Below are 27010 nucleotides of genomic sequence, written 5' to 3' on the forward strand. Positions count from 1 at the left end.
AGCATTTTCTAGGCAGGGGAGAGGAGAGAGTGTCTTACAAAGGGGCCCATTAGCAAAAGCCAGATAGGAATGCTGGGGTTTTCTTATCCAGTTTTACTTGCAGCAATTTCCTCCCCACCCCTGAAAATGTGCATAGCAAAACTAGCTTAAACAAATCAAGGATACAAGGATTGTTTTATAGTTCTTAATAGAAAAGATTCCAGCACTTATTCTCCTCCTTTGGCAAAAGTCACCTACTGTGTAGGAAATAAGTGTGATGTTTCAAACAAGGATTTATTAAATTCACTATTTACAAGGGGAAAATTTTGGAAGTAATTAAACTCCTCTAAGCTGATGGTCCAAACTGAAACCATGAGCATAATTCCCCATTCTCAACATCTGCTACTTGAGATTATTTCAGGCAACATATTCAGAGTTTTGTTAAGAGAGGGAAAATAACCCAGCAAGAAAAAAAACAATAAAACATGCAATATCTGCAAAATTAAATTAATTGCAATTTAATGTTAGAAAATTTCTTTAAGTAAGAGAATGAGCTGTATTTCCACTCCCATTATGAATTGCTAAAGAATTTCTGCAATACATTTGGCCATAAGTTGTTTGCAAAACAGTTTGTTATGTCTATTTTTTGCAACATTGCTAAAAAGGAAAGGTTCTGCTCCTCCAATCTCTTTCCACCTTTATCCTATTTCAACCCATTTTCCCCGTCAGGTACTCGGGATGTGGCTCCCTGGTCATTTTGTGGCGGCAGCAGCACAACTTGCCACGTAAAAGGTCACACAGACATTACCAACTGTATAACACAGGGGAGCAGGGCAGGAGCAAGCTGCACTCCTGGCATTTCCACATGCACTTTCTCATAGCCACTCACTGAAGTCACTGCTACATGGTCATTGATAGGCAGATTTTTCTATGTACATTTTTAAGAAGCCAGGAACATGTTTCTGAGACAAACTGAATTGCCTGTAAACTTTTATCTCTATCTGCATTCAGCCCAGGAGAATGTTCATCCTATACCACAAGCACTTATGAAGTCAGAGTTCTCACCGAGTTGTGAAAAAAACACTTTTGTTTCTCAAAATAAGGAGAGTTGTCCATGGCTTTTAGCTCTTCATTTCAAATTTTAAGTTTGCCAGATGCGAGGAAGCACTGTGAGAGAGGCAGGGAGCCTTCTTAGGGTGACAGGACACACCAGCTTGTGGCTTCAAACTGCTCTCATCTACATGTTCTTTTCTTGTACTGCAGACTCTGCTCTCATACCTCTGCTGAGGTTGTGGACTCTGAAGGAAATGACTCAACCCTCTCACCCAGTATGTGCAAAATGACATGGTATTTCTAAGTCACTTCTTCCAAGAAAGATTTAAAATGAGCACTTGCACCTCTGTTGCACTTAACTGCCATTCCTGTACATTAATATTTATTTCATCCATACTCCTTGAGAACCCAAGACCATTCTGCTTGTTATTCCTTCCCTTATACCTGATGTAGCACTCTGGAAAATAATTTTAAAAACCTTAAAAACACAGAACAATAACGTCTAGTAAGTTTGTATTTATCCTGGATTCTCGGGTATCACTGCAGTGTTACTTACACTTCCCTGAGGAGAGCAGCCAGGGCAGGAAGGAGCCACTCTCAGCTCAAACCAGGCTCATCAACCACCTGTTTAGGCTATAATTCAAAGTGACAAAGAGCTCTTTAGATGTTCTGTGGGATTTGCTGCAAAATAACTCTCAAGTGTTAACTGAGTTAATTCATTTCAGATTAATCAAGCCTTTGATGAAAGCACACCCAAATACAGATCAGCTGAATATAGTAGTTCTCAGGTTTTTTTTTTTTCTTCCCTGTGTAGGTGAAACAGAGGCTTTTGGCTGTTCCAGAGGTCAAAAGAGGAACTTGAGCTATCAGCTGCTTTTTGGTTTTCCCATTCAATCCAGAATCAAACTAATTTCAGCAAAAAATAATTATACTAACAGTGAAGCCATTCACACATCTTGTGACTACACATGGAAGGATGAGGGGAAGGAACAGAGAGAAAAAAAGTTAAGAGTCTTGAAAATATGGTCTAGAAGTTTAGAAAGAATGTACTGAATTGTACATCTGAATATCACAGCTACTGAATGTTCCAGACTTTCTTTAAGTGCCTGCTGGTTATCCTTGGCAATATAATTCATCACAGATTTAAGAGGAAAGTACACCATTCACAAGGTCCCTGCATGTGTGCAAATATATGATAACACATGCAAAATTTCAAAAGGTGCAGAGTATCATGTGAGGATGTGGTAAAATATGCAAATGTTTGTATTGCATTACCACCCCATATCAACGGGCTTTCTGAAAACTGATTACAAAAAACTTGGTACTCTCACTGCTTAAGCACCACCTGCTAAAGCAGATCACAGCTGGGAAGAAGCATGTCAGTCCCTCCACTCCAAACCCATCAGGGCAAAAATAACCCTGCAAGTATCGGGAAAAGCTATGCAGCTCTTCACACAAGCTGCACTGCACCATAAACTTCTGACCACCTGGAACAGTCTTATGTCATCACTGTGTACAGCAATCATTGCAACAATCTTCTGAAAAATGTTGGGGAGGTGTTCAGATCTTTCTTAAACATTTATTATACCTACATAATACACCCAATCTTTCTCAAATGCTTTAGTTGATAGCACATCTTTATAGAGGGAAAATAATGCATAAGCAAGCACTCTTCACAGTATTGCCAACAGTTATGATTTCATTGCAAAACTCAATATGTGGCAGATCCTCGCAATAATAAAAATTTCAGCTTTCTTTTCAAGTAAATTTCTCCTTGCAGAGAGAAGCTTAAAAATAGGACCCAAATAGCTCAGAGGCTCAGTAAAGCAGTGGTAAATAAACATAATTCAACATATTTGATTTTAAATTTGCATAACTTTTGATCAAATCTTGATTTTCTGGGTTTTTTTGGGGTTTTTTTCTGTGAATATTACAGGATGTTGAAAGTCTGGGTCTGACAATACTCTCACAATGCTTATTTGCATTGCACAGAGCCTTCGGCAATTCTTCTGTGACAAATAAAACGTGTGGTGCATGCACTGAAAATGCAGACAAACTTATCACCAGGGTCAGCATAATTTTAATTTCCCTTTGCTACCATAAACTCAGCTTATGTTTTGAGGCATCACCTCTCCCACACATCCTGGACCCATTTCTTCAACAGCCTTACCACGACTGACTGTAATTGTGACGGCACAGATCCTGCACTGGGTCTTGCTTTACCATGAAGAAGTGACAGCCTCCAAAGAGAAAATTAGCCAATGGAAGAGACAGAAAATTCCATGAAAGTTCAAAGAGGGGAAGCATAGTCTGATATTGAGACCAGAGAAGGAGTACTCCTAAATGCCTCAGGATACAGCCTTTAAAATACTTTTCAATATTCATTTATCCTCCCTATCTCTCCCTTCCTGCTATCTCCTTTATACCACCTTTGTATTTTCTTCCTTTCCTCTTCCTGGAAGGAAAGGACTTCTTTAACTTGCATTGCTCCAGACTGATGAGCAGCTGCAGATATACATAGAGAGAGTTTTAGTGACATTTATCTTCCCTACAAGGATGGGATTTCTTGCTGAGGTATGCCGGGGAGTGCAGGAAGGTGCTATTTCTCTTTTGCCTGAATCCATCAGGAGGCAGCCCAGAGCTCATATTAGTGGCCTCCATCCCTCTGTGCATCAGCCAGAACAGCTGCTTTTTGCTCCCCAAAAAGCAGCAGTATGTCAGAGAAGTTTCTGACTTACAAAGATGACAGTGGACCACTTTTTGTGTGCCCTGCCATTCAGAAAAGGAGGAAAGGGCTGACTTGTGCCCACCCTGGGGCCCTCTCCCTCACAGCCCAGTTGGCCCCACACTTCTTTGAAGGTTGGAGCACAATTAAAGACATCAACAGCTATGGAGAATTGAGCAATGCTGAGCTGAAGCACAAAGCCTTGCCCCCCACCTTTGATGGTTTGTTTCATGGGACCTGACAGATAGCAACACCTGAACCAAAAATACCAGGATTATGATTGCATTTCTCATAGGAAGCAGTACTTTTGACAGTGCTGAGTTTCCTCAGCTCCAGCTCCAGTCACTATTTGCAAATATGACTATATGGAGGAATAAAACAGGGAAAAGGTACCACTTGATTGAGGAATTGCAATGAAAACAGTCAGAAAATTGTAATTCTATGTCCTATGTGTAAAATCTGCATACAGAGCATTTTTCACCCTGCTCTTGCTTAGTATTCTCTTCTCAAATGGATGGTAGCAGATATTACTTGTTTTAGTCTAAGTGTCAATTCACTCCACTTTTTGTGCAGATTAGGAAGTTAACAGGCAGTAAAAGGAGGGATAACAACTTTTCCTATTGAAAATGTACTGTTCTTGAAAGACAGTAACAAGAAGAAACCACCTTACACAAAATTCTATGCATATATGCACAATATCAAGTGGAACAAAAATCCCTAGTAAATGAGATTAACAGCAAAAGCCAAGTGAATAACACATTTTTAAAGGAGAGTTATCTAGGAAAAAGATAAGTTTAATTGTCTTTCAGATCTGTTATGATATAATAAATGTCTATTAATGTTTAGCAGCAAATTGGCTTTTAATGATCATTGCTATTTTTAGCTGGTGGGTGACACAGTTTAAATATAAACCAGATTTATGCTTTGCACACCAGGATGACTTTCTCAGATGACTCTCCTTGATTTAACCTCTTCACACCCCACAAGACATTTAATATAATTTTATTTTTAATAGACTGTGAGCCAATAGGATTGTATTTGCTACTACTGATATTTTCAATGAGAAATAAAATCAATGAGGTTTATGCTGAAGATAAGTGTAAGTGATTAGTTAAGTGTAAGTGGCTTGAAAAATATCAGGAGGGCTACATTATTCAGGAAAATAATGCAAATTAAAGAAGACTCTGGATTGAAGTAAAATCTATTAAAAAACTCCTGACCTTGCTGTGTTGGAAAAAATCTTAGCCAGAATTTGTTCTTTTGGGACTACCTCAAAAATGAGCATTAGTAGGTAAAAATTTCGTCACATTTTTCAACAAAAAGTAGTCAACCTTAAACATTCATACCTACAAGGAAAAAAAAATATAAAAAATCTTTTTATACCTAGAGACAAAGAGCTGCCCAGTAGGTTGCTAGGAGAAAAATAAACAGCACTTGATGTCATATAAAAAGCGTGGGCAAGCGAAGCAAAGCACTGCATACACTGTCTGAGAAAGCAAGACAGGAACACAGAAGCAGCATTCTGGCACCACTTAAAAAAAAAAAAAAAAAAAAAGATAGGCATAGAGAAGAATAAAGGTTGCATCTAAATTTCTAGGTGTGGTATTCTCGAGTGAGATGCATACAATAGAAACAATAGCAGATGCAGTATGGCAAATTAGTGAACAAAAAGTACTTATAGTTCCCTAAAGCAAATGTCTGTGTAGTAATAACCAATAGCCTGTTTTTCCACATTTTACCATGTTAATGAATTCTGTTGTGCATTAATTAAGAGTCAAACCTCTTTGATCTTTGGAGGGGAAAATAAAAAGAAAGAGATTTAATTACTGCACTCATTTTCCACACATATACTTTTGTTATTACTTATATTCTACTAACAGACGTCACCATCTCACCCAAAGTGTAGTTCTAGAAGGTACTGGGCATTCTCACAGTAAAAAACAGCTTTCTTCCTTCCTTATCCCTTCCTTCTTCATAATATCCAAACAGCAAAATATGGCATGAAAACACTCTTTTGCATAGAGCAGAGACAGAGGGGCTGGGGATTTCTATGTGTGCCCTTCAACTCTGAAATCAAGCTTCAGCCAGTTAGTGGACCATTTCCAGCCAACTTTGATAACTAGTCATAAATACTCAACATCTCCTTAACCCCTGCAAAAGCAGCCCTTCAGAACTGCACCCAGTCCAATCCCTAAGGAAAATACCCCTCAAACACAAACTGAAAGACTACAACTTTTTTTTTTTTTTTTTTATCTCCCTCCTCCTGAGGAGCAGGAGGAGCATCACTACAACAGTGACTTTGAATCTGAAAGGGCCACTGCATTACAGCTGTGAGTCAACACTTCTCTTGGTACTACAAAGAAAACATCTTTTATGAAAAGCCCTGCATGAATGAAATATTTATATAATACAGATCACACATACTCTCTTCCCTTCTCAAGTGAAACAAAGGCCAGATATATCCAGCTGAAAGTACAAGAGGGTTCTTTAACTAAACAGAACATTTAAACCTGGATGGAATTTCACCAGGAGCTTCCAGCTGAAGCCTCCACTCTCACATCCTAACTTGGCATCATCACAATACATATATAATGACCAGCTCTTTTCCAAAGTGACTAGCACCTTAACTCTTGCAAAAAGTATTTTTAAAACCAAACACTTGCTTTTTGCAAAAGAAAGGCAAGTTTTGCAGAAGAAAATCTTACTCCAGTAAGCACGTGTGCTTTTTTAATGGGTCCTATCAAGTTTTTAAACAGTAAAATACTTAGATGAGTGAAAGGCTAAAATTAATTAATTCCTTGAGTGCTTTCTAGCAGAAATTAGTTGTGAGGACAATCAGGACAAACGTGCTTTTTAAGAGAATTGTCTTGGGTGCTGAGTAAGAACTACGAGACACTTTCTTTTCACACCTCATAGCTGAGGATCAGTAGCAGCCACCTAAAGAGAAAATGCACATGTTGTGAAATTTGCTAGTGAACATGTGCCTGCCTCTGTAAGCATCTAACACATCTCCTACTGACCTATTACATAGTAACAACCACTGAGAGGTCCACCAGAAAACTGTAAGCAGGCTTTACTACAGAAAGTCCCAGAAAATGATGCAATGTCATGTAAAGAATGGGAAGGGGAAAACCCCAAATTAAACCCAGAAACTTCTTCAATGCCTTTTCCCCCCAGTAAAATGTGGGAGTCCCACTTGACTCCCTCTGAAATCATGGGATTGAATTTATCTTTTCACTAAACTACTGCAGGACAAGAATAACTGCATTCAATAACAATGTTCTCATTTGTAGTTTGTCCAACTGAAGCAACAAACTTCCATAACATTTTACATTTTGAAGTACACACTGAATTTAGAATTATCAAGAAAGGATTCTAAACATTTAACTTAGTCACAGCTATCTGGCAAAATTAAATACCACCTAATACAGTCAGACTGGCTGTACCACTAGAAACTCTGCAATGAGCTTAATTATTCAGCTTCCATTATTTATAAGAAAAACAGCAAATAAGCTCATTTCCATATATCTGAGTATAACAGCTGTAGAATTTGCAGTAACACCGTTATTTGTGGCATGAAAAGTCCACTTCTGATTTTGCTCTTAATGCCTTGCTGCCACCTAGATAAGAAGTGAGATGTCTCACTAGTCGAGGAGTAACATTTAATTGAAGCAGTCATATTCAATTCCAAAGAAGAAATTAAGCACCTCTGGCAACTAGAAGGCAAGATAATTAATCTGGTGTATGGGCCTGTCTCTTTTGATATTTTGCAAGGGACTCTGTAACTACCAAAATGTAGCTACGTTTCATAGGCAACAGGAATTACTGGGGAAGAGGAAGACTTTTAGTAACTCCTGAAATGTTCCCTGTGAAAGAAAGACCCCATTTCTCATTCCTCTGCAGGAGAAGGGTTCAAAAGCACTGCTGCTCTAAAGCTAGTTCATCTGAGGTCACTGGCAAAATCCTCCTGACTGTTGAAGGAAGATGTACAATCAAGAGAGAGCTTTTGAAAACATCACCCTAAGCCTAGTAAGCAGCAAGTAAGACCTTTGTTATTTAAGGTTATAGCTGGAAGTGAAACTGCAATAAAGTACTTCATTTGATAATCTGAAAGGCAATTCACTGTAAACAACAAACAACAACTCTTTACTACATCTTTACTTTGACTTATTTTACTGTAAGTGGACTAAGAGCTGTAGTTTATAAAACAAGAGCATAAATGACAGAGAGACATCAACCCCAAATATTTTGCTAAAGAAATCATTCTTCTATTCATTTTGTTCTCCCTGTAAGGGAGATTCACAAGGCTAAAGCAGAAACACTGGGCTTCAAAAGTAACCAAAATTGGCAAATTGTGCAGAAAGATAGATAGTGTCATTGTTTAGCACTTGGCATCAGTGTGGATCTGAGCAAGCAAGAACACAGATTGCCTGTGATGGGAAAATCTATCAAATGTAAAAGAGCCAACTGATGGCTAAAATTCTAACATTAAGGTCTTTTCATTCATTGCTTACCTTCCATTTACATCAGTTTCATTTCCAGAGCAAAGAGACCCCAAAGACGCAGTGCCAGAATTGAAAGAGAACTGTATTTCAGCTAAGAGCAAGATCAAGAACTTCTTACCAAGATCCAAACTTACCATCAAGGAAAAAGCTCAATATCTGAAATAAATTTTCCCCAAAATACCATTTTTCTATTTGAGCTTTGCCTATACTGGTTACAAAAATATGGAAAGAAGACTTAAATTTGTTTTCTGAGAGCAAGAAGGGGTGGATTACTCCCTGGCATCGGTGCCCCTTCTGGTCACACAATCCAACACTGCCTTTGCCCAAAGCTCACTTGCAGTGCAAACACAGCCAGTACAGTTCAGCAGTGCATCATACACAAGCCCACAGACCGACCGAGGTCCCAGCCAGGGCTCTCTTATTCTGGAAGGAAACAGAAATAGCATTCCTAAATTGGATGCGATCACCAGGAACAATTTAGCATCAAATGCTCCAAAATCTGCATGTAAAAAGCCAAAGCGCTGCATGCCAGATTTCAGGCTGTGGATAGCCTTAGGCAGAGAGAGCAGTTTGCTAGCAGAAATTTATCAGAGTTGATGTGTTATTTCTTCCTCCTGCATTAGGAATTAAACCCACTGATGTGGGGCTCAGATTGGCAGAGTGAAGGGGGGGGGGGGGGGGGGGAAAGAGATGACCCAAACAAGCACCTTGTCACAGCCAGAGGGAGGGGAAAGCAATTTTTGGCAAAGAGCTCCACTAATGTCAGAGGTTGACACCCTCTTCATCCATGAGAGGCTTGTTGAGTGCTACAGTCACATACTGACAGCAGGAAACAAAAATGCTTTTCCATGTTAATCAGGTTGGGAAACTTCCAAAAGTTTCCCCCGCCTTCTACAACTGCCCTTGTTTTTAAAAAAATCCAATACTGAGACCAACACAGTGCACTCCCAAACACAAGAAAATCAGGTGGCTTTACAAGCCTGAGTTTTTAGAAGTCCCATCACCTGAAGAGGAAGGAGTTAACTCAAAGACAAGGAAGCACCAGAAGTCTCTAGCTCACATGAACGGGTATGCCAGGATTTCTCAACCAACCTGCACATACCAGGGAAATCCCTGACAAAGTTACCTTTATCTCCTCCTTGAGATTTAAAATAATGTAAGCTCTCCCTTCAGAGCACAAAAGATAGAGATTTTCTCTTACCCAAGCATTTCTGACCTAAATTACTTTTTCTGAATTTTAAAATTTCCCGAGAATAATTATCAATTTCAGTATTTTATAAAAATTAGGTTTTCCTATTAACCAGCTAGAAATTACTTTCTCTGCTAATGTTTCAATCCATGGCACTTCATTTTAAGAAACTAAGGTGCTCTTAACAGAAGATTTCAGTTGTGTTCAAACATTCTGGCTAATACATGATTTTGATTAAAAAAGCCAATTTGCTGGAGAAAATCATATCCCTGGATTTTTTCCCCCTCCTCATAATTGCCAATAACTTAAAAGAATTTTCCCTCTACTCAGAGAAGATATGTGCAATGTGATGACTCAGATCACTATTGCATAAAATGGTCAGACCACTGGGCAGCCTTCTATGAGATGAGAGAACAAGGAAGAACCATCACACTGCTGAAAATGAGGGCTGCTGCTGGAAAGCTCTCCATGTCCCTGATTCCCCCACCATTTCTGCTGTGCTTCCCTCAGCAAGAGGGCAAGTATCTTCTTCCCCATCCTCCTCTAGTGCAAAATCTACACACATTTTCAGGTCAACTTTCTCCTGCCACCAAATATACTTCAGCCTGCACATGCTCTGCCATTTTTAAATACCTAGAGCCTCCACCCCACAGGGCTCAGCCCCAAACCCACCGACTTTTCCTAGAGAAGCACTGCCATCAGTTCAAGCCTTTCATTACTGTAAGGCAAGACTGAGAGGAACTAAAAGGTGGAGAATAGTTGACGACACAGATCTCCCTGGAATCCCTTTATAATTAATTAGAAATTAGCCACAATTAAACCAGAACAGCTAGTCAGACAGTGGGGCTGCTCCCTGGTGGCAAGTTCACAGGTACCAGCAGTAAGGAAGAATGCAACATCCTCTTTGGTCTTCCCCACCAACTTCAGCATTCCTATTGCAAAAAGGCACCAGGGAGGAGAATCACGGGAGTGGCGCATGTTCCAGCACTGCCACCCTCCAGTGCCACACAATTAGCGCAAGCACTTTTCTCTGCAAGACTCTCTTGTGTTTCAGCTCCCCCTGTATACTTTAGTTTCCTACCTGCCTTGAAATCCATTCGGCAGCCTTTGGCTTTCAGACAAGTGAGGTGCCAGACTGGAGTGTTCTTTCACTGATCTTTCTCTGACCTAATCTAGGCTCTGCTATTCTCATCCACAAATGACTGGAACTAGAGAGGCAGAGTCAGTCTTCCCTACCATGCATGGCACCATTGGCCAAGCAAATGCTATAGCTACAAAGCTCACGTCAGGAATAATTGGGAATAAAGCTCAGGGTTGTCTTTCAAAAATAAAAAGTGAATCCTGAAATGGTTAGCATACTTTGGATCCACAGGACTTCCTCTCCCTCTCCCACAGCATTTATGCTACCTTTCCTTGCAAAAAACAGCCAGCATCTTTGATTCATTTTTGACTCCTAATCTTCCAGTCAGCAGCAGGCTTTTATCCAGTTTAAGTGAAAATGTCAGTCAGGCTGGTTCACCCCACCTAATGAAATCATTGTCATGTACATAGTTTCAGAGAATACCTGCAGACCACACTTAAGACTAAACCAGGACTTAGCAGTCCTCATAGCCCTTCAGTGGCTCTACATTTTCTCACTGTAATTTAAAATCAGCAAAGTTCTTGTGAAATGGAGCAAGCTCTAACCCTTAAAACACATTCCTTTATCTTCTTAACCACCGAGCGTCTGAAAAGGTTTTCCCATATTAAGAAAGGGACAAAGAGGAATGCTCAGGAACACCACCACAAAGTTATCCAAGGCAGGACAGAAACAGTTGTAGGGATAAGCAGCAAAGCCAGAGCTCATCTTCACAAAGCCAGTAATTGTGTCCATAAGGCCAGCAATTTCAAAGGCAGCCTGCATGAAAATCACTATGAAATGAAAACATCAGACTCATGTCTCTGTGGTGTAAAGCAAAGTTATGCTGCATCCACAGTGAGAAAATTAAATCAATACTGTTCAGGGGCAATATTGGGAAGCCACTAACCAAACGAGCAGCAATGTGAACCTATTGATTCTGTACAGCTATACTTGCATGCTTCTTTCTTCACCTTCTGAAACATTTCCATCACCTTGCATTATGTAAAACTGGATACTGTAACTCCTAATTAGTATTTCCCAAAAACCTGAAGTCAAAATCAGACAATTACAAGGACCCTTGGTAGCATTAAATGTTTGTCAAAACACATTAAGAACAAAAATTAGCTTTTAAATTATTCTGCTTTCTTTAAATTATCAGGCTGAACACTTAGAACAACCTCAGGCAATTCAGTTAGGCTACCTGGATGGGTTTGTGACATTCACTGCCTGACTGAAAGCTGCTCCTGCTGAGCACACAGGCGTGCAGACAAAGCACACTACTAAGTGGGGACAAAACCAGGCAAAATTAATGCCTGGGCTTATTTCATTGTGCATCCAGAGATGGATAAGCTTGTCAGCCACTGGAGACTCACATGTCCCTGTCTTCCTTCCCAACCAGGTGAAAGGCTGCTGGGGACACACCTTTCTCTCCCTACCCCCACTGCTCCCCTGGTCTCAGGGTGAAAACCAGGGCAGGATTAGAAAAGAAATGGAGGATAAACACATCGCTAAGACAATAAATACCAGCTAGACAGCCTGGAGGGTCAGGAGATGTTTAGGAAGATTACAAATTCAAAGACCACAGCAGCAGCAAGTACTGACAGAAAAAATGCACTACTCCTTCTGAAAAGTATAAGCAAGTTGCACACATCTATGTTGTGCATAGATACAGTTTTTCATACAAAACTTTAAATTTTAACCTTTTTTTATATTTTTTTTCACGAGAGTCCTAGAACATGAAAGCACGTTACTGCTGCTTTCCTATGGCAGAGAGCATCCCCACAGAGTGCTGCCAAGGAGACCTGGTGTCAGAGGCATCCAAAGGGAATTCCTTAGCAAGTCAGAGATTTCAGGGTTTTGGCAGAAGCAGCGGGGGTAGCAAGGGGATGTACAGGAACCCCCTCAGCTTCCCAGCAGCATTTCAGGGGAACCCCTGTGTGGTCACTCTGGCCACTGCCTGGCTTTGTTCTTTCCCCCTCCTGGTGGAGAGCAGCAGCACCTCTGGACACTGGGACCTTCTCTTTGTGGCTGCACACCATCCCCAGGTGCTGTGGGACCCTCCACCACCCGGATCCCTTGCCCTTGCAGCCACTCCTGACCCCAAGGCTTTCCTCTGATGACCCTCAAGGAGCCATTCTCCTCCCTCAACACATTTCTGCTCAGCCCCCCATGGTGACTCCAGTGCCGAGGCTCTCACAGACCCAGCACAGCAGGCAAAGGTCCCTCATGTTGCTTTCAGATCCCAGTCCAGGGCCTATTCCTTGACCCTGAGGCCATTAAATTGCTAACACAGCTTTTTGGCCAGGCAGATAGGGATATTGGTTTGCAGAAGATTCTTTATCTGAGACTGAATGCCTTGAAGCTATCACAGAGCCCCTCAGGCAGGCCAAAAGTGTGGGGAGAACAGGGCTGCTGTTCTTCAGCAAGTGAAGGGGACAGGCTGCATTTAAATAGTCAAGCAGCACCTACAGAGGTGCTCTAAAAACAACAGAGCCTTAGCAAAAAGCTGGCCCAAGGTCTACAAGGCTTCCCCTTCTCCTCGAATAATCAGATTTTAAACATATCCTTCAGAGAAATGGTCCAGTCATTAACAGTAACTGTTTCTTATGTGCATCAGTAAAAGATGTAGTGCTACAGAGACTAAATGGGACTTACAGAAAAGAAGCCATAAATCCTTGTCAGCCTCTCAGAAATGAACACTTAATACAACTAGCTTGGAGTACTTCACTTCTCACTCAGCCGAGGTACCAATTATGGCACCAGGATGATATATTTTAATCACTGTTGTGTTAATGGCTCCCACGATTTATTTTATCCCATCTCTGCACTAATGACCTGTGCTCAGTCTCATGATTCAAATACTTCTTCCTTCCAGCTGAATAAAGCAATCTTTTGGATTTCGACCTACAATACTGCTGACCTATTCAAAGACATGTGAAAGGACTTCAGACACTTGGACCTACAGAAAGTCTGGGTCAAGATACAGTTATACAATGCAGCCAGCATTGTATAACTCCTTTCCCTTTTCTTGCCCCTAATTCAAATCCTGCATTTCCTTGTTTTTCCTCCATCCCAGCACCCAGAGCTTTAATTTCTTTATCAGAATTTTATTTTCATGTTATAAAACTGAGTGTAAAACTAACACACTGCTTGGGACCACAAATAGAGACCTGCCCACTAAGTGTCCCTCAGCATCCCTTGAGTTACTAGTTGGGATTAATTTAACAAGCAGTTTTACAACCTCAAAGGGGGGTCCTACCACGTTCCAGGGTAGAAATAAGCTTCCTTGCTTCTATAAAACTTGGCTTGCCAAAACCAGACCAACTAGAGATATCCTGCATCCCTACATCCTGTGTGTGACAGGAACATATTACTTGGATAATTCTCATACAGCAAGGGGATCAGTCACAGTGTGCAAAGTAATTTGGGTAGCCTGGGTTTCTCCAGATGGGATCAAGGGTCACCCAGCAGTGTTAAAAAGCAGTAAATCAAAACATCTTGAAGAAATTTCCCCTGTTCTACCTAAGCTAGGGAACTTGCTGCCACAAGAGGGTGAGAGGGTGATGAAGCCAATTCACAAAAGCAGCAGATGTTTATATCCCAGTCCCTAATCCTCAGGAACTCACAAAATCCCTCTGACCAGGTTCTCCTGGAAGTATTTATCAGACAATCTGGCAATCTCTTTGCTGCTCAGGATCTAGGGAAATGAGAGAAGAAAGTCACACACACGCACAAGAATTCTCACATTTGTTGGAACAGCAAGCTGGCAGCATGGAAGAAAATGGATTCTAACTAGTTTTTGCCCCTGAGAAACTTAGAACAAAAGTCATCCAAGCAAGACCACTCAGAGATGAATTCTATGTTAACTACTAAAAATAAAAAAACAAGCTTTTATGTATCTCTTCTCCCTCAATTTCCATCCCATCACCCACTTACTTTTTTTTTTTTTTTTTTTAACATCCTTCCTGCTATCTAAAGCAAAAGTGACTTTTTTTCTTCACAAAGATGCAGTGGGGTCAAGGCACACCACATCCCATATCAGTCTTTGAAGCACCAGGCTGAACTCAAAAGCCTCAAGGAAAATTCCTTAATAAACACTCCCAGTGCCCCCTCTGCATGAGAGCAGGTGTCTTCTAGTGTCATGGTTTTATCCCAGACAACAACCAAGCCCCACATAGCTGCTCATTCACTTTCTCCCAAGTGGGAAGGGGGAGAGAATTGGAAGTGTAAAAGTGAGAAAACTCATGAGTTGAGATAAAGACACTTTAATAGGCAAAACAAAAGCACATAAGCAAAGCAAAACAAGAAATTCATTCCCAGCTTCCCATGGGCCAACAACTGTTCAGCCATACCCAGGTCAGCAGGACACCATCATGCACAATGGTTACCTGGGAAGAGAAACACTCTCACTCTACGTGACTCTAACGTGTCTCCCCCTTCCTTCTTCCCCCAGCTCTAAATGCTTGGCAAGATGCCATACAGGATGAAATATCCCCTGAGTCACTTGGGGTCAGCTGTGCTGGCTGTGTCCCCTCTCTGCTCTTCAAGCACCCTCAGCCTCCTCATTGGCAGGGCAAGGTGAGAGGCAGAAGCAGCCTTGGTGCTGCACAAGTGCTGCTCAGCAATGACCAAAATATCCCTGAATGATTGACACTGTCTCCAGCACAGATCCATATCAACTCCTGTGAAGAAAACTAACTCTACCCAGCACCCATACCCAAAAGACCCTAAACTGTCCTCCACAAGTGGCAAAATCTCCCTCAGAACCAGTTTTATATTTGGCAGAGCATTCTACACTGCTGTGACAGCAGGTACCTCCTGGACTCTGAAGCCCTGCAGTGCCTTGTTTATGAAGCACCACCATATTCACATGAACTGGGGCCAATTTCAGGGCTAGATCATAGCAGTGGCTGAGTACCGAATGGTCTCAAAAAACACAGCAACACATTTCATGGGGGATTGCCTTTTTACTCTCTGCCTACAAACTCTGTGCCATATGGAGGGCTGGCAAAAGGGAGCAGACAGATGTCTGGAGACATTATAGTTACTATGTTAACTGCCTGTGAGTTTATTCATCAGAAGGTGATCACCCTTTGTTCTGGTAAGAATTTAACTTTCTTTGCAGCTTTGAGAGGTTGACAGCAAATCACTATTACACAGCTCTCAAAAAGTACCAGGTGATTTGCAGCCTTGATTAAAAGGCATGGTTCTTGACTTCAAATACCAAACATCAGGCCAAACCTACAAAAGCAGAAGAACCAAGAGGTTACAGCAGCAGAAAAGGAAATTAATTGAAGGCCTTCTTGGCAGCCATGCAGGCTCTGTGCATGTTTGCACACTCAGGCAGAACAGCTGGATTTTACAGCGATGCACAGCTTATATAAGCAAAAAGTGCTCCTACACTAAGAGAAGCTTCATTTTCTGCATTCAAACATAGGGGAAGCTTGGAGCACTTGAACTAACACCACAAAAACACTCCCTCTTTTTAAAACAGGGATTTGGATGCGCATTCCATAGTAAGAAGGAAAAAAAAAAAAACCACCAGACAAACTACTTACTTTTCATCAGTGTTTCACAGAGACTGAGCTCCCATGGGATGTCCTTTGAGTCAACCTGAGTTCATTTCCTGTGGACTACAAAGAGCATTAAATGCCCATGTGGTTCTTGGAAGGAAGAGAACAAAACTATTTAGAAAATCCTTTCCAACATTAAATCTGCTTCTGGAGTTTGCATCCTGTAAGCAACACTTCCTGTGAAGGAGTAGCCATAGGCAGTACAAATCTGCAATCTCACAAGCAGAAGATGGAAGCTCAAGTGAGAATTCAGCTCACACATAGGCACAAAGCCCAAAACTCATCACACTGTTTGGAGGCACATAGAGAGCAAAAATGAAGTCACCTTCACCCAACATGAAGCTGAGGGGAAACTACCTCAGCATCATCTTCACCTGAGCATTGGATGGACTGCCAAAGTGAAATCACAGACATTTGGTCTATGGGAGGAAGGAGAAGTCAACTATTCCTTTCCCCTGGAAGGCAGGTTCCAGACAGAACTTTGCAACAGCACCTAACAACAGAGAAATCTCAGAAAATAGATTATACAGTAGGTTGGCAAAGGGGATGGGAGCTGGTAATATTTTTCCCTCAGACTGGCTACCAACATGCCTACAATTTAGACAAACTGAATTGAGGGGACAAGGCCAGCTGTATGGGGCTCAACAGGAGCAAGTGCCAGGTACTGCACTTGAGTCACAACAACCCATTGCAGCACTACAGGCTGGGGGAGAGAGGCTGGAAAGCTGCCCAGTGGAAAAGGACCCACGAGGTACTGGTCAACAGCATCTGAACGCAAGCCAACAGTGCCCAGGTGGCCAAGAAGGCCAATGACATCCTGGCCTGGATCAGCAGCAGTGCAGCCAGCAGGAGCAGGGCAGTGATTGTCCCTCTGTACTGGGCACTGGTGAGGCCGCACTTCAAATCCTGTCTTCAATTCTGGGCCCCTCAGTACAAGAAACATATCGAGGTGCTGGAGCAAGTCCAGAGAAAGGCAATGAAGCTCATGAAGGGTCTAGAGGGTAAAGTCCTCTGAGAAGCAGCTGAGATTGTTTAGCCTAAGGAAAAAGAGGCTGAGGAGAGACCCTACTACTATCCACAACTCCCTGAAAGGAGGTTGTAGCCAGGTGGGGGTTGGTTTCTCCTCCCAGGTAAGAAATTGACAGGATGATAAGAAATGGCCCCAAGTTGCATCAGGGGAGTTTTAGTCTAGACATTTGGAAAAAATTCTTCACTGAAATGTTGTTGAGCATTAGAACAGACTGCCCAGGGAAGTGAAGGTTTCCTTGAAGTGTTTAAAGGATGTGTGGATGTGGCTCTTCAGGACATGGTTTAGTGCATGGATTTGGAAGGACTGAACTCCATCTGATATGTATTTTCCAACCTGATTCCATGACTCTATGCAAAGATGCTTCTCTTCAGCACAGGATACCTACCCACTACTTTTCCCCAGTTGCTGTTCAAGAGTTACCATCTTTGACCCAGTTCTACGGCTGTAGAAGACAGCACAACAAAAAGACTGCCTCTGTAGAAGCAGCCTTCGTTAAGTCAGACAGGTAGGAGGATGCCAAAAATATGTCAGACAGGTAGGAAGATACAGACACACAAAAAAGAAGAAAAAAAAAATTAAACTGTCATTCTTTAAGTAAATACCACAGTGTCCTGGCACTTAGTACAATGCAAAAATGATTGCTCCCCTACTTGGAAGAGTTTATCACTTACAGTGGAAGGGGAAAACAACTTTAAACCACATTCAGGGAAATGAGAGCTGTACAGTTTAAAAGATGAAAAAAAGCATCATTTGCCAATCTATTTTTTCTGGCACTTGATGAAATATCACCTGTCTGCCTGTTCTCTTTGGGCTTTTTTACCAAAATGCAGGTCAGTCACTGTCCCACAGACATTCTGAATACACACTTCAAAGCATCAGCTGAAAAAGTGAGCTGCCAGACACCCCTGCCACGCAGGTCAGGCACACAAACATTTTTCTTCTTCTTTTTGCCTGTGTAAAAAAAAAAGGCCATGCTTATTCCTGCTTATTCCCCAGAATGCAAATCCCAGCCACCTGCGAGGTGGCAGAGAGCAGGCAACCAAAAGGTGCCATCCCATGGTGTCACCAACGCTGATCCCAACACAGAAGTGGGGAACAACAGGTCACCTCCCACAGGAGTTCCCTTCAACAGGTGGAAGGATGGCCAACAACACTGACACATGCAGCTTGCTCTCCCTCCCCGTTGCCAGCCCAAAACACGCCTCATCTTCCCAAGGCCCTTCACAAGAGGTTTGTTAAATAGGCAGTTCTCTGAAGGAAAGAGCTCAGTAGCAAAACAGACTATGATAATGAACTAAGTGTTCACAAGGGCTTTATCTCCGCAGGGGAGGGATTTGTTGGTTTTAAATTCTCAGCCAGTAGATGATGAAACACCTCTCCCTGGGGTTTGCTGACCCACAGTAAACAGCGTGCATGTATGCCTACGTCTTTTTTAAGTTCCTCTTACTTTAACACAGTTTTAGAAGAAGCCAACATAGACTGCCTTTAAGGCAGAAACACCAGAGTAACAAATGCAAGGCCAAACTTAACTTTTCTTGCTTGCTGCAATGCCTCCACTCATGTGCTTATAATATAAGCACAGAGAAGCATGAACATGGGACAGGAACACAAAAATATGTTCACTATAAGAAGGCAGGTACCAAGAGCTGGAACCTCTATGCTTGACATTGAGCCAAAATAAAAAAAAGTAGTGCATATGCTGCCTTAATTCTCTGTGCTTTATCCACAGTGCTGTCATCCCCTAATGCACTTGAATTGCTTGTTTTGCATGCCATTGCTCTCTAATATTACTATTATTTGCTTGAAAAATTAGGACTTATATTTTCTAAGGGAGAAAAAATACACACACACACCCTTTAAGGACTGGCTGGATTACTTATTTTTTTTAATCCTTTAGGTTTTTCAAGTGTGGAGAAGGGGAGATGCTTCCTCTTATGATAATGCTGATTTTTTTTTTTTTTCCCTCATTAAGCTGTGCTTAAGGCCAAAACAGTCAGTACACCCAAGTACAACAAAATTGCCTTAGACAGAACAAGGATTTAGCCTTAGCAGACATTCTTTCATAATTTTCAAGTGCTGTGTTATGGTCTCATCCAAACTGCACTCAGCCACAACAGAGAAGTACTCGTGGATATTAATAAATGAGGAACTGAGCTGCAAACATGAAACATTATCTTGGACATCTTGGTTTCCTTAATTAGAATAATAAATTTTAACATAAAAACCCCTATTTGTGGAGAACAAATTGCTTCTACTGTGATTGAAGGAAAACTGTGGAAATCAGGCCAAACCAGAAATGGCCTGCAAGCAGAAGAGCAATGCTGCCTGTAACAACTTATGAATAAGCCCAGCATTAGAACTTCACCTATCTCAAATACCCTGTTCTGAAACAAGACATGATATTCCCTGGTCAGTGTGTACACAGCCCTAGTTCCATGGTCAGCAGGACCTCATTTGTTCCCTTGTGAGATCTCTCAACTTGTTCCTTTCCTGCAGGACAACAGCAAACGTGTGCCACGCATCCCAGTGTACCAGCACAGGTTCTCACAGTAAGCTGCCCATGAATGAAGCATCATCTATCTAGCTGCAGGTACAGCCTGTGGGAGAAAGCACACTTCACATTTCTGAATCAAGAACTGCAATCAGCAAGGCCGGTACAAAAGCCTAAACCAGTCCCCTTCCCTAGCTTATTTTCGTTACCTAAAAGAAAAGCAGACAGCTCTTGTTTATCTGGCCATCAGTCAGTTTCAGTCTACATATATAACTACTAACAAAAGTGCTTTGTAAAAATATTATCATTTCACAAGCATGAAAAGCCCCACAGATCTAAATAACAACCATAAAACTTTATTCGTTAAAAAAAAAAACAAACAAAAAAAAACTAAAAACAAACACCTAAAAACTTACAGTAGAATATTACATTTCAAAGTCACTTGGGAGAGATGAGGGATGAAAAAAAAAAGCCAAACAAACCCAAAAAAACAAGCAGCTAACCAACAAACCTCCAGAAAATACAAGACTATCTGTAGGAAGTATAGGGATAAGAGCCCAAGAAGCAAGACCCCAGCACTGCCCATCCTCAGACATGTTCCTGGCACAGGGACTACTGGAAGCCTAATGATAATGGGAGAAGAAGGAAAGGATTTCTTGGCAGGATTCTGTCCAAATATATATAAGAGTTATAACATATTCTTCAGTACAAGGAAGGGTAGGAATAACAGCAAGGCTTACAGACTGCCTAAAACCCACACTACAGGAATCCAGAGAGAAGCATCTTGGAAAAATGAAAGAATTATGATGTGCTAGAGGCTAAAACAAAGAAAAACTAGTTTCTCCTAGCTGTAAAAACGAGTAATAGCTAAATCCATTAATTACATTTCATAAAACAAGGTACCAAGGCACACAATAGTTTTGAAGGTGGAAACATGGAAAAAGTTAAGGGACTAGTGGCAGACAACAGAGGAAAATCACTGGCTATCAATTAATCCACTAGATTACAGCTCCTCTTGCTCCACAGACATCTTGCTTTGAGTTTATTCCTTGTTCAGATTACTTTCCAATATTTCTGCTCCATTTTTAAGCCCCTCACAACACACACACTGCCAAGAGCCTATCGATTTCAGCAAAATGGTATGTAGAGCAAGAGGGAAGGTCAATGCTGCCAGAACCTCAGCTTTGGGAACCTTCCAGGTGGAAGCACAACTATACCAAATTTCTTCCTCCTTGTGCTGGTCAGGTTGTTAAAAGCACTGTGTTTGTACCATGTCATAAGGCCCCTCTGAAAGGGGGAAAGACAGGTCAACAGGATTGTTTAACATGGACTCAATAGCTACAGAAGAGAGCAACCCTGCTGAAAATGGGCCACTGCTGGGAGCTGAGTTAGAGTCACCATTATTTCAGTCCTCAGAGAGCTCGGCAGGCCAGAATACAAATTAAAAAATTATAAATAGCACCAAGCAAGGGGTTTTGTTGCCATGTCTGAGGCAGCACTCTGCTGACCTGCATTTAGGTTTCACCACAAATGTGAAATTCAGCTCAAGCCCCCAAGAAAAGTTCAGGGAAGTGTCAGCACCACCCTAATAATGGTCATGACTTGGGATAATCTGCTTGCTTTTCTCTCACGGTGCCAGCACAGTATTTATAACTTCAACTTGGAGCCAGATGTAGATGGATGATTTTGAACAGTGTTAACTCAAGTCCTGCTGTTCACAGAAAGCATTCAGAGCAGCAAATCAGAGTTCTCCAAGGGAAGAGAGAGGGCACAAAATCTCAAATCCATAAGCATGCTCAAGCTCTTTAAGTTAAGCATCACATCCAGTTTAAGTGCTTGATATATTCCACCAAAAGTAGAGCTTTCTTCCACCTTGCTTGGTTATGGGAAGTTCCATGGAATGGGAGGGGCAAAGTAAGGAGCAGGGATTTGGGAGCCTCTATCCTGTTTATGCCTCTGCAACTCATCTGTGATAAGTCCTTATCCAGCCTCCCTGATGTACTTGTGCTAAAGCTTGTGTTTTAATGTCATATTTCCAAAGAAGAAATGTTCCAGGTTACTTATAAACCTCAAATTGACTTCCTGTTCTTTCAGAAAAGTACTTGGGACCACCAAGAGTGACGTTGTTGACTACGACTCAAATAATTTACTTTTATTTTTGGGTTTTCCATTTGCAAATCAAAATGTTTTCCCTGGAATAATTTTAGCTGAATGAAGATTTCAATCCTGGCTCTGCGCCCCACTGCCCTAGGTGGTGTAACATCAAGTAGCCAGAATCTTCAAGCTCAATGAGCTCACAATTTCCACATAAACAGCTGATGGCAGGACACCAAATAAACTCCAGTGTCTAATCCTGCCTTCACTGAGCACAGGTCATCAGAATAATGGATCATTTTCATGACTGGGCTCTTCACAGTCCTGACTCGTTTCAAGCATGACAAGCATCAGTATAGCAGCTTTGAATTCATGGTCATGAACCCACCAGTTTCCAGCAAGAGCAGGATTTCTAAAGCCTTATCAGTTTGAAGGTAAGACAAATGCTAAAACCAGACCTCTTAATGCAGTGCTTTCCAGATCAGAGTGGAAAGTTTCTGCTTTTGATATTCGCCTCCAGAGCTTTTTCAGAGGATCTGTGAAAAAATGACTGGTCTGAACAAAAGAATCCTTCACAATTATCTAGAAGCCTTTAGAAAAGGCTGATGTTAAATGTCACATTTTATGCTGCTATCTCACAGGCCTCAAGGAAGAACAGAGCTTATGTCAGTGTCGGTATTTGTTTTTCCTTCTGCAGAGATGCACACTTCAGTGGGAAAGCTTCTCCCAGATACATTTCTTAGGCAAGATAGCAACATGAAAAGCAGGATGCTTTGAAGATCCCTATCCTCCTTTTAATTACAGAATTTCAATATATCACCTGGGGAAATAAAACCAGATTATTCCACCAATATTCAAGCTGATCTGGGTTTAGCACTCAATAGCTCTCCTCAAAACCGACAGGATTCAAAAAATCAAGCTGCTGAATTCAAGAAAAGGAAGCAGAATCTGGCCCAAAGGGAATCAGTAGAAACAGCAGCCTCTCACCTCTACAGAATTCATTTGATGAAAACACCACCATCATCATTGCTGTCCTGCTCACAACGGCCAATCTCTGCTTAATGACGCTGATGCTCTGGGAAACACCTCTACTAACAAAGGATTCAAAACTTCCCAGTTCTCCAGTGCTGCCACCTCTCCTTCCCCACCACCTCCAAGGAATCTGTGTTACTCCACACACCTGGCTCTGTACCTGCCCTCTCTGACTGCTGCCTTTCAAACCTAGGCTGCTGACATCGGTCTAACCTTGCCGACAGGACATGTGACTAATCTACTGCTTTGCAAATACAACCAGACTTGCAGCTCTTCCCACAGACATTTACCAGCGTATTTTGGGAAATGGTTTCCACAGATGGCAGCAGGTTGCTGGAAAACCATTTAATCCTCCTCCATGTGCTTCGGGGACAGCATTATTCTTAGAGCTGGCAGCACTGCCTTGATCTGTTGTACCAAACTACAGATGTATCAGCCTTGGTATTATTAGACTGTGGCAGTTTGCTGCAAGGGAAAAAATAAACAACCAAAAGAACCAAAAACCCTACGACAAACCAGTGCCAAGGCACTTTTACTAACATTGGTCAGTACAAGCATGCACCTCCCAGCAGGAATGCAGAAAAGCCCTGGGATGAGCAGAGCTGGGGTTGCACCACGGTGACAAGGGTTGGTCTGCAGTGATTCCTTCCAGACACAAACAGCAAGGAACAGAAATTATGCTCAAGGAATAGTGGTCATATGGCTGCAGCCCATGACTGCACCTGCAGCAAACTGTTACTGCTCATCTAGAGACAAACCCCTTGTGCCCCCAGTCGGCTTGGGAACAAGGTAAGCCTCCTCTGCTCCCCAAATCACCCAAAATCCACATGAAGGCCATCAACTGATCATCCGTGAGGGCCTGGATCCCACCCTACAGCATGAGCATGCACAGATTTCCAAAGCCCAATTATTTTCTTTGGCTCAGACAACATGCCACAACATAGCTTTTGGTATTTTTCCTCCCTAGGGACGTGTCTCAGCACTGCAAACCAGCAGGAGCTAATAGCAAAGCGTTGAAGCCCATTCAAAACTATACTGAAGCTATTTCTCCCCTGGGGATTCACTACCATTGTCCAAATCTAGGAAATGTCCCACAACCAAACTAAAAAAAACCAAGAGATTTCCTTGCAAGGAGGACATTCACCTGTAATGCCTCCTTCAACACCCTGATTTCAGAGACAGAGTAAATGTTGGAGATATTTCAAATTCCCTTAACCCACTTTCAAGAAGTACAGCCTGTTCAGCACTGCAAAAAACATTTCTTTCAAGAGGATCTTCAAATCATCTGTCTGAGAGTCTACACCTGGGCCAAGCCACCTGCAGCAGTGTGCCATAAAAGATGAGAGGATCAGAAAGCAACAGCATAAGGAAGCAGTTATGACAGAGCAAAATGTCACAGCACAAACACTGGACATGTCTTAATTGTCATCTGGAAACAGCAATATTTTTTTTGTTTGTTTGTTTTTTGGTGGTTTTTTTTTTTGTTTAACCAAACAGCCTTCCTGCCCTAAAAGCCAGAGGGCCCAGCCCAGTGCAAAGACATGCACTGGGCACTCAGGTGATTCACATCCTATAGTGAGAAATACCTGTGTATAAAGGCACACCTGGCTGAGCTGCTTTCTTAACAAATTGCAGCCACAAAAATTTCGCAAATTTCAATGAAATTGCCAAAAAGAAGGATTCCCATAAAGAGAAGAGAGGGAAAGTGGAGCAAAAGCTACACTGAAGGCATTGTATTAGAAGACAGGCTTTTTGTCTCCAGTCAGACCTGTCCTATTCACTACTAATACCTGGTGGAACGTGCAGCAACAGCATAGGATTTAGAATATTGGAGTGATTTTGTCAGCTCCTAAAGTGAAAAAAAAAAAAAAATTCACATAACTTGTTTCAATTTCTGGGATTTAAATAAGACAAACCCCATACTTTCAAAAATGCAGGAACCTCATGCACAGACATATTTCTGTCAGACATGCAACTGACACGTCTGCATACCTGCAGGATGCTTAATCAACCTGACTCAAGTGCCAGAAATTGTGACAAGGGAGTCTTGTTCCACCACAGCTTTACTGCTATTGCTGCCATGATAGACTTGATGAAAAGTAGGTCTCACACTACAATTATAATTGCAATTCACAGTACTAGCATGTTTGTACTTCACAGACTTTCAATATACTTTAAGATGATACAGAATAAATCTTCCTAACTAATCCCACCTTTAAAGGTGTTTAAGTGATGGAGAAACCTCATTTTCAACTACTTTTAGTGGAGCTACCAGTCCTGACAGGCATGCAGCCACAATCTGAAGGCGTGAGGGGTTTTGTCTGCTCTGAAGGCAAAGACATCACATTCTCTCCTGAAGTGCCTACCGCCACAGCCATTTTCTGCTCAGAGCTCACCTCTATGTATTGGTCCAAGAGCTACAACGCCCCCAAGACCAGCTTGCTGGCAGAGCTGGCAACGCTAGCCAGTGCCAGCAAAGGGATAAAAAGATAGGAGATTAGCTCTATAACCCATACAGCATAAACACATAAAAATTTATGCTACAAAAAGGGAAGAAATAAAAAAAACCCTCAAGCTGTTTCCTAGATTACATAGGCAACATCCAGCAAGCTGCTTCAGGTAACTTAGTGATACATCATTGGGAGCTAATTATCTTCTCCAATTTCCTGCCTTCTTAGCATCAAAAAGCATTCCACTTGGGGCTAAAAATGTGACATTGCACTGTAGATGTCAATCTCTTGCCAGATAGTTAGTAGTGACAAATCTTACAGTACCACCTTGTATCCCTGCTCTCACACAGTACCTCAGGCTCATTTCTTCTGCTGCACCACCTATTTTTTAATGAAAGATTCTTGCATTTTTCTGTTGCCAGCATTTGATACACAGCCAAGTCGCAAAGATTAATCTGTTACTTTGATTTTCATGATTATTTATCTTCTGATAAGCAGTTTTTTCCTCCGCCTTTCATGAGAGCAGTTATTGCCCTGCCCTTAACTCATCACATCAAATTTGATCTCTTTTGTCAAACTCTGACAGGTTGAGAGTAAAGTCAGAAATGAGCACTGCCTTGCTGCACGTCAACTAAGCTAGAGAACTGACAGTCTATCCTGAAATTAGCTCCCGTGTCAGACTATGGCCACAGGAAGACATCTCATGCTACAAGGAAAGAGGCTCACATTAGCTGGTTGTCCTGAGCCCCTTTCAGTGGCAGGGAAAGGGTGATGAGAAGAAACAAATGCAACCACCTGCCCTCTAAAAAGAGAAACTCCTTTCTCTTCCCACCTCCCTGCTTTAGATCCTAAAGGGACGCTGCCTCCAACAGCCCCTCGCTGTGCCACTGAACCCTCACTCAGGTGACAAAAGAAGAGAAATTGCCAGCAGGGATTATAACCCAGACAGCAGTGGCCACAAACAACCTAATTTTCCCCAAAGGCAGGCTGTGTATGCTTTTTGTTGTTCAGAGCCATCTGCAAGAAACTGGATATTTGCAAATAAAAGGAGATTAGGGCAAGACATTAATCCAGCATCTGCTGCTCATTCATGCTGTCCCCTGAAAGAGAGAACAGATACAACATTTAAGTCGTAACACTCAGTTCAGCAGTAAATGGAAAATAAAAAAAAAATTTAAAAAAAGACATTAATAGGCACACAAGGTTGTTGTATTACTTCTTATACCAACTAAGTCCTAGGAGGGCAGAAACAGGTGGAGCTGTTAAGAAAACAAAGTGAGATTTCCTTTGGGGAAGGACAGCTTTCCCTTGGCTGTGCCCACTCATGCACCAAGCCCAAGCAGAGAAGACACAAATGTCCAGGAACAGGGTGGAAGCAGAAACGGCAACAGCTTGTCCAGAAACCCCTGTTCTGAGAAAGGCCTCCTTTCTTGAAGCCTACCAAAACAGCACAACAGGGCTATTGTTCCCAGAGCTGGATGGCAAAGACTCCTGCTACCCTTGGGAATTGTTCCCACTTTTGGATGGAAGGGTGCAGCAGAAAATCATCCAAAGTCTTTACAAAAAGATCTGCTCTGTGCAGATCTACACACTACACAAGAGAGCAAGGGCACCAACCCAGCAAGCTCACTTATACTTTTTATTTGTTTTCTTCATATTCAAAGTAACTATGTGGCTGTCAGTGCTGCTTTGCTGGGGAAAAAAAAAAAAAAATTAAGCTTGGGGGAAAACATCCAGTTCAGAAACAGAGATGAAAAGCATTTCATCTC

General features: G+C 41.8%; 1 protein-coding gene across 26 annotated transcripts in view; it reads right to left on the reverse strand.

The window, feature by feature from the left end:
* The window catches only part of ADGRL3 (adhesion G protein-coupled receptor L3), a 496522-nt gene that overhangs the window by 325406 nt on the left and 144106 nt on the right, over positions 1-27010 (reverse strand). For 2 of the 26 annotated variants that reach the window (XM_085579178.1, XM_085579168.1), the window contains one exon: positions 16130-16204. The exons of the other annotated variants lie outside the window; for them this stretch is intronic. The gene's annotated coding sequence lies outside the window, so the exon portion shown is untranslated. The remainder of the gene's footprint in view (positions 1-16129; positions 16205-27010) is intronic. 26 annotated transcript variants of the gene reach the window in all.

Source organism: Lonchura striata, chromosome 4, assembly GCF_050655825.1.
Source record: "Lonchura striata isolate lonStrDom1 chromosome 4, ASM5065582v1, whole genome shotgun sequence".
Lineage (NCBI taxonomy): Eukaryota > Metazoa > Chordata > Aves > Passeriformes > Estrildidae > Lonchura > Lonchura striata.